The following is a 6000-nucleotide window of genomic DNA, read 5'->3' on the forward strand; positions in this document are numbered from 1 at the left end:
ATAGATTTCACAGGTTTATGCTGGGACCTGTAGTTCTTCACTAGTTGGAGGGGGTGTCATATCTTTAGCTATGAGGGGTACATGCTGGGACCTGTAGTCCTTCACTTTGGGGGGGGGGGGGGCACATGCCCCAAAATTTAAGGACTACAAGTCCCAGCATGAACCCCTGAGGTTTAAGGGTGTGACCCCACAGATTTCATGGTTCATGCTGGGACCTGTAGTTCTTCACTAGTTGTGTGTGTGTGTGTCATATCTTCAGCTCTGTGGGGTTCATGCTGGAACCTGTAGTTCTTCACTAGTTGGAGGGGGCGTAATATCTTTAGCTATGAGGGGTACATGCTGGGACCTGTAGTCCTTCACTTTAGGGGGGGGGGTCACATGCCCCCAAATTTAAGGACTACAAGTCCCAGCATGAACCCCTGAGATTTAAGGGTGTGACCCCCACAGATTTCACGGGTTCATGCTGGCACCTGTAGTACTTCATTAGTTGGAGGGCGCGGGGTGTCACATCTTCATCTCTGTGGGGTTCATGCTGGAACCTCTAGTCCTTCACTTTGGGGGGGGGGGTTATATACCCCAAAGTGAAGGACTGCAAGTTCCAGCATGAACCTCTGATATCTAAGGATGTGACTCCCCCCCCCCCAAAAAAATCTATTACAAGTCCCAGCATGAACCCCTAATATCTAAGGATGTGACCCCCCCCCCCAAAAGAAATTGAAGGATGACAATTCCCAGCATGAACCCCTGAGATTTAAGGGTGTGACCCCCATAGATTTCACGGATTGATGCTGGGACCTGTAGTTCTTCACTAGTTGGGGCGGAAGGGGGGTATCACATCCTCAGCTCTGAGGGGTTCATGCTGGGAACAGAGTTCTTCACTAGTTGGGGCGGAAGGGGGGTATCACATCCTCAGCTCTGAGGGGTTCATGCTGGGACCAGAGTTCTTCACTAGTTGGGGCGGAAGGGGGGTATCACATCTTCAGCTCTGAGGGGTTCATGCTGGGACCTGTAGTCCTTCACTTTTGGGGGAGTTAACACACAGCGGGCGGCCCCTCAGCCTCATCTCCAGTGACAGCTCGGATCCCCACTGTATTTCGGGACACTATATTGTCCTGGAATAAAGGTGTTCCGGGACCTGGGACAGACCTGCAAAATGCGGGACTGTCCCGGGCAATCCGGGACATGTGATCACCCCAGTGCCAAGTGTATTTGCCTTTCGTAAATAACCCCCACTGTGTCTTTCTTCCTTCTCCTCTTTCTCATCACGTCCAGATCTAAGGGGATGCTGGCAGAACTTCCAGGGTCGCTGCAGTCGCATTTGTGGCTGGGCCCTGCTGTTCTGCCGCTGTGGGGGGGGGGGGGGGGTCAAGACCAGACATCTTCCCCTGCACCTTCAGTTTGGGATGAAGTGGGGGGAGGTGGGAGTCGGCAGCTCTATGGCGCGGGATCTCCCTGGGGCTTGTAGTTCTCCTCCAGGGTGTATACAGTGGAGAGGGGAGGGGCCTCTGAAGTTTCACTCTTCAGTGTATAAGTGAGTCGCTCTGCTTTGTACACTGTTGCCGATAGGTGCCCGGGTCAGAGGCCCCTCCCCTCACCACTGTACAGACTCAGGAAGAGAACTACAAGCCCCAGGGAGATCCCACGGTTAAACAGGCACCATAGAGCTGCCGATCGCCACCTCCCACGTCCCCTGTGCTGGGGGTTGGAGGTGCACAGACAGCCAGGTAAAGGGGAACCTCTGGGGGGAGTGTTTAAGTCTGGGGACCCTGATGTAAGGGGAGCTCTCTGGGGACCCTGATGTAAGGGAGGCTCTCTGGGGACCTTGATTTAAGTAGGGAGGCTCTCTGGGGACCCTAATGTAAGGGGAGGCTCTCTAGGGACCCTGGTGTAGGGGAGGCTCTCTGGGGACCCTGATGTACGGGGGGCTCTCTGGGGAGCCTAATGTAAGGGGGCTCTCTGGGGACCCTGATGTAAGGGGGGCTCTCTGGGGACCCTGATGTAAGGGGGGCTCTCTGGAGACCCTGATGTACGGGGGGCTCTCTGGGGAGCCTGAAGTAAGGAGGGGCCCTCTGGGGACCCTGATGTATGGAGGGCTCTCTGGGGGCCCTGATGTATGGGGGGATCTCTGGGCATCCTGATATAAGGAGGGGGCCTCTGGGGACCCTGATGTAAGGGGGGCTCTCTGGGGACCCCGATGTAAAGGGGGCTCTCTGGGGAGCGTGATGTAAGGGGGGGCTCTGTGGACCCTGATGTATGTATGGGGGGCTCTCTGGGGGCCCTGATGTATGGGGGGATCCGAATGTAACGAGGGGGCCTCTGGGGACCCTAATGTAAAGGGGGCCCTCTGGGGACCCTGATGTAAGGGGGGCTCTCTGGGGACCCTGATGTAAGGGGAGGCTCTTGGGAGGCTCTCTGGGGACTCTGATGTAAGGACGGGGGCTCTGGGGACCCTGATGTAAGGAGGATCTAAGAATAATTACGACATATGGGGCCCAATGGGAACAGGTGAGGAGTATTTTTATGAAATATTGGGGGATCTTAACCAAATTCCCTTGCTTTGGTTGACGACATAGGCCTACGCCCCCCAACTGGTTTCCAGACGGGCTCACAACTTGAAGGACACCCTGGTACACCCTAAATATACCAGGTAGAGGACAAAAAATTGGTTAACTGACTTGCCTCCTCTCAAAGGCATGTTTGCCCGTGGGCATTGTCAGGTGTGCAAGTTTGTGGATAGGACGGCGACCTTCAATGATCCGAATCTGCTTGTGGAATTCCGAATTAATGATTTTTATAAACTGCTTGACCTCCAAAGTAATTTATATGCTGGGGTGTCCATGCAAGAAGTACTATATTAGAAAAACAAAAAGACAACCCCGTCTAGAAGTATTAAAAACATTAATAATGAGGCATACAAGAAGAAAAAGGAGGATATGTCCCCACTGGCGATACATTTTGCAGAGCTTCATGGAGGCAGCACAGATGGTATTGGGGTCAAGGGTATCTATATTTTGGAGCTCATCCCGGGGGTTTGGGGCCCAAAATGAGTTCATTTTTGAGCTTTTGGAAATCACCTGCCTTCGTGGAGATGTGATTTTGAAACCACCCTGCTTCAAAAAGAAACAATGTGGATTTTTAAACTTAAAAACACTTGTACCTCTAGGGTTCAACACCGAGTGTAGTTTTTCTTTTCCTTAAACGATAGATGAAGTAGACATGGTTCACTCCATAGAGTAGAGGCTGCAGTGACTTGTTCAATTATATATATGTATCTGTTGTGACAGTGAAACATCTAATATATATAGACTTTGTCTCTGACGGGATAAATATTATAAAGAAAACTTATATGCTTGACAACATTGGTCCTATGTGATATGGGCTTTCTTTTCCCCAGCTTGAAAATGCTTTTCCTCTGGTTTCTGGTCTCTAAATGGGGTTTTATTATATTGCCTATCCCGGAACGGTGATTCTTTCTTAGTTATGTGGATTTGCAGCAGATTATATGTATATGTGGCGTTCTCTAGTGAAGGGTGACATCTAGTGGTCAATTGGAAAATGCCATACCATAATTGTATAAACAGATAACCAGGAAGTCTTGGTTAGCGTCCTCCATACATAGAGGACAGACTCTGCACATAGACACTCCCCCTTGCTCGCGATTGGACAGATCCGTCCAAGGGGGAGTGTCTATGCGCAGCGGGGAAAACAGCTGTTCAAACGAACGCTGTCTGTAATGTTCCCCACCGCGGTGATAACAGTAGGTACGGGGGACAATGGCTGCTGTACGGGGGACAATGGCTGCTGTACGGGGGACAATGGCTGCTGTACGGGGGACAATGGCTGCTGTACAGGGGACAATGGCTGCTGTAAGGGGGACAATGGCTGCTGTAAGGGGGACAATGGCTGATGTACTGGGGACATGGCTGCTATACTGGGGACATGGCTGCTGTACTGGGGACATGGCTGCTGTACGGGGGACATGGCTGCTATACTGGCGACATGGCTGCTGTACTGGGGACATGGCTGCTGTACGGGGGACATGGCTGCTGTACGGGGGACATGGCTGCTGTACGGGGGACATGGCTGCTGTACGGGGGACATGGCTGCTGTACGGGGGACATGGCTGCTGTACGGGGGACATGGCTGCTATACTGGGGACATGGCTGCTATACTGGGGACATGGCTGCTATACTGGGGACATGGCTGCTATACGAGGGACATGGCTGCTATACGAGGGACATGGCTGCTATACGGGGGACATGGCTGCTATACGGGGGACATGGCTGTTATACGGGGGACATGGCTGCTATACTGGGGACATGGATGTTATACGGGGGACATGGCTGCATTTGGGGACACATTTAAAAAAAAGTATCGGTATTCGGTATCGGCGAGTACATAAAAAAAAAGTATTGGTACTTGTACTCAGTCCTAAAAAAGTGGTATCGAGACAACCCTACTTATAACAGTGATACATTGTAATCATCACACTTTATATAAGGGATACAATAAAGTAGCGATCCTCTATAATAACAATTCTTTATAAGTGTAAATATATTTTATTATTGATAGATTCAAGTACTGAAACTTTGTTATACATTCTATTAATGACATATTCAAATTGTGACACATTGAAATACATTATATTATTGCTAGATTCAGATAGTGACAATAATAAAAAATTCGATTAGCGATCTTTTAGAATCAAAGATACATTATAAAAGAGACAATTGATGCTACTAATAGATTGAAATGGTGATACGCTCACTCCTCTGGTTGTAAGCTCCATATTATGAAATACAAAATAAAATAGACAATAGATCTTCCTCATTATGTCCATAGCAAATGAACAGTTCAGAGAGCTAACTGTTGGAGTCAACAAGAAACCTGCCAGAGAGGGATTTAGCCGAGCAGGATCTGCAAAAAATTGCATTACCTGTAAAGCTTAAGGCCCAGATTCTCAAAGGCGTTACGACGGCGCAACACCATTTGCGCCGTCGTAAGTCCTAATCTGGCCCCGGGTATCTATGCGACTGATTCTTAGAATGAGTTACGCATAGATAACCATTAGATCTGACAGGCGCAAATGACATCAGATGTCAGATCTTAAATGTAATATTTTTTCCCGACGCTAGGTGTTGCCGACGTCGTTTTCCCCGTCGCTTATGTAAATTAGCAAATTACAGCGATTCCCGAATGTACGCGCGCTCGACGCAGAGAATTTACGTAGTTTCCGTAGCCTTTCCGACGCGTAAAGTTGCCCCTGGGGTCTATGAGGCGCAGCCAATGTTAAGTATGGCCGTCGTTCCCGCGTCGAAATTTAAAAAATCTACGTCGTTTGCGTAAGACGTCCGTGAATGGCGCTGGACACTATTTACGTTAACGTCTAAGCAAATGACATCGGTGCGACGTCATTTAGCGCAATGCACGTCGGGTAATTTACCCTACGGAGCATGCGCAGTACGCTCGGCGTGGGAACGCGCCTAATTTAAATGGTGCCCGCCCCATTTGAATTGGGCGGGCTTGCGCCGAGCGCTTTTACGATACACCGCCGCAAGTTTACAGGTAAGGCCTAGTACACACGAGAGGATTTATCCGCTGATACGGTCCAACGGACCGTTTCCACGGATAAATCCTCTCGAGGATTTCCGCGGATTTGGATACGATGGACTGTACTCACCATAGGATCGAAATCCGCGCCGAAATCCCATCGCGATGACGTGTCGTGCCGTCGCCGCGATGATGACGCGGCGACATGCGCGACGCTGTCATATAAGGAATTCCACGCATGCGTCGAATCATTACGACACATGCGGGGGATCCCTTTCGGACGGATTGATCCGGTGAGTCTGTACAGACCAGCGGATCAATCCGTTGGGATGGATTCAAGCGGATAGATTTTAAAGCATGTCTTCAAATTTTTATCCGCTTGAAATCCATCCCAGGGGATAAAAATCCGCGGAAACAGATCCGCTGGATTGTACACACCAGGGGATCTAT

Source organism: Rana temporaria, chromosome 4 (genome assembly GCF_905171775.1).
Source record: "Rana temporaria chromosome 4, aRanTem1.1, whole genome shotgun sequence".
Taxonomy (NCBI): Eukaryota; Metazoa; Chordata; class Amphibia; order Anura; family Ranidae; genus Rana; species Rana temporaria.